Source organism: Alosa alosa, chromosome 19, assembly GCF_017589495.1.
Source record: "Alosa alosa isolate M-15738 ecotype Scorff River chromosome 19, AALO_Geno_1.1, whole genome shotgun sequence".
Lineage (NCBI taxonomy): Eukaryota > Metazoa > Chordata > Actinopteri > Clupeiformes > Clupeidae > Alosa > Alosa alosa.
In genome coordinates, this window is record NC_063207.1 from 3,961,839 (window position 1) to 3,964,828 (window position 2,990).

Here is a 2,990-nt window from a genome sequence, read left to right on the forward strand (position 1 = left end):
TTTTTTACGTTGACGTGGAAAGCTTGCCTACTGTCAAAGGGAACCAGGTATGGTCAGTAGTTCTACGGTGACCACTCAGGACATGGTGCAGTTAGTTATGAATCTGAGGAGGACTGGCTAAAGACCTGTTTTCATTATGAAACTGCTTACTGCATTTTAAATGTTTTTTTTACATCCATTGCAATCGCATTGCAATCACACTGTGACACTAGTGTTATCTGACTGGTCTTCACTACCTGCTGTTAGATGCATTTTGCTTTTGATAGTAAAATTTGTTTGTTTCTTTAGTTTATTTTTAATTGTATGGATTTATTTGCATCCATGGTCAAATAAATATTTTAGCAATGGCTACAAAAAAAAAAAAAAAATCCTAGTCATCACTCTCAAATAAAAGATGTGATTTTCTTCATCTTCATGTTCTTTATTTTATTTCAGGGAACACGTTGAAGCCTGTGAGAAGAGCACAGCTTTCAGAGATCATGAGCGATGATTTGAGATGAGCCCAGACAGGAGAGGAGAGGAGAGAGGTGAGGGTGATTTCATCTAATTAACACAGAAAGGCTGAAATTCAGAGAATGTACCCAGAGAATGTAACCATCTATCTCTTTTTAAGGAGCACTTTTGTCACAGGAGAAGAGGGGGCACTTGGCAGTGCTATCAGACATGATGCAGGAGGTGGAGTTAGACATCTAACAGTAGACTACAAGACTTCGGAGCATCGTAGCATGCAGACTATACAGGCTGCAGCACTGTTATTATCCTCATTATAGTGAATACAGTGGTGGAGGGAGTAGCTTATACATGCTATGGACATAATAGCAATATGGTATTAAAGAACATTTATTTACAAATATATACAAGTATTTGTGTTTCTCCGTAACACCCCCCAGGGATACACACTGCCATGGAGCACTACAGTTGTATAGAAAACAAATATACAGTTTTTTTTTTTTTTTATTTATTTATTTATTTATTTATTTATTTATAATTATAATTATAATTATAGTGATCTGTATCTGTAATCCCTATCAAGGACTCACAGAGCCTCTAAAAGGTCCACTAAAAAAACAAATACTTTGAGGTCTCGTGCCTGCAATTTATGAAAAGTACCCACAACCAATTAACATACATATAGGCACAATATATTTATTTGAATATCCATTGAATATATGCCACTCTCAATATGGCATTATGTCATTATATTGATAAGTTACAAACTTCAAAAACTTTGAGAAGAATATTAAGGTCTTTGCCATCATTAATAGCATTAATAAGAAATAAACTTTTATAGCTTGGAGAGCTCAGTGTAAGTCATTTTAAGCCCACACACAGTAAAGTAAAATGTGCGCATAAATTTGAACACAGAAAAAAAATGTCTCCCATATGACATCTCCCAGGCTCTATAGGGACTCTGTTAAGGCTTATAAATATAATAATATATACTGTATATATGCTTATAGACATACTTTACAGGTGTTTGTGATCTTTTATGAATGAGAGCTGATGTTATTTTATTTGTTATTATTTTTTAACTGGTTCATTTAATAGCAGAATAAGAATCTTCCTGGATATACAAATGATAGACAAACACAACATCTGCAAACATAGCACCATCAAAGCTTTTAGCCCATGGACGTGTACTTGTCATTTGTGCTCTTTGGACTTCGGATAGGGATCCCTGTCAAACAAGCCTGGCAGCTAAATTGGCGATTGCCCTTCAGTCGCCAGTCACAGAGGACATCTGCCAGTTGAGGTCAGCTTTCAGAAACCAGGGGCCGGGACCGGAACTTTTTAAAACCTGAAGTAGCAGGAGACCCCCTCGGGGAGGGTCTTGTGTCAGAAAGTCCCCCTCTTCTTCCCCCTTCTGGCGTAGTCACTGTTTGAATGACCACTTAAGATGGTTCTGCACCACGACAATGATCAGGGGACTTGCACCGATAGCCATGTACAATGTGAAATTGTGAAGGCATTTATAACACACGTGTTATGCATTTAATTGAACGACAGGAGAGAAAAAAAACTGCAAACACGAAGCTTTTCAAAAAAAAGAAATAACAGGCCCCAAACAAACTATATCCTGGTTAAACATTTCCATGAAACAAAATACCACCAAACACTAAACCTCATGTTGAGATGTAGGCTACATTATTTGGTGTTTCAGGGTTACTTATTGTTCACTTTTTTTACCGTTTAACCTTGCTGATAAAATATTTATACACGTTAAGGGGTTTGAGTATCAAATCAATGAGGAGCGGAGTTGCAGGGATGCCGTGTTTGGTGAGGTCTTTGGCCAGGGTCCTGAAACAGGGGGCAAGGTTAGAGCTACGAGTCTGGAAACAGCCCCGTCATATACCCTCAGGGGGGGGTAGCAGGAAGAAGAGAAGGAGGGGAAGGCCTAGAGCACAGCACATGAGGCGGAGGCAGGAGACGAGCGGGTGGATAAGGGAGGAAATCATAGAATGTGTGCGCCGGTTGCGTTTATTTATCAATCACTTTATTTTTTTTATTTGTTATTTGATTGATTTGTTTGTTTGTTTGTTTGTTATTTTTAGACAGTGCACAGTTTCTCATTAAATTCAGACATAAACTTTATGTGTACAGGAAGGCCGAGAGCAGTAGGAAGGGAGGTGGGGAGGGACCAAAGTCACAGCACAGGCCTGATTGACGAGCCACAGGACTGGGAAGTGTGTGTGTGTGTGTGTGTGTGTGTGTGTGTGTGTGTGTGTGTGTGTGTGTGTGTGTGTGTGTGTGTGTGTGTGTGTGCGTGCATGTGTGTGTGTGTGTGTGTGTGTGTGTGTGTGTGTGTGTGTGTGTGTGTGTGTGTGTGTGTGTGTGTGTGTGTGTGTGTGTGTGTGTCTGAGTAAAAAAGGGAAGGTGAGAAAAGGAGGAATAGAGGCTTTTCCTTCAGTTATTCTCATTGTTGCCCCCGGAGATGAATTTCAGGACCTGTTTTACTGAGTTAGAATGACCATTCGCGCATCTGTGAACTG

General features: G+C 39.5%; 1 long non-coding RNA gene across 1 annotated transcript in view; it reads left to right on the top strand.

The window, feature by feature from the left end:
- Nucleotides 1-771, top strand: part of LOC125284544 — a 1,079-nt gene extending 308 nt beyond the window's left edge. The window contains exons 2-3 of the long non-coding RNA XR_007191892.1: nt 436-527; nt 614-771. This is a non-coding gene — a long non-coding RNA (uncharacterized LOC125284544). The remainder of the gene's footprint in view (nt 1-435; nt 528-613) is intronic.
- Nucleotides 772-2,990: the final 2,219 nt, after the last annotated feature.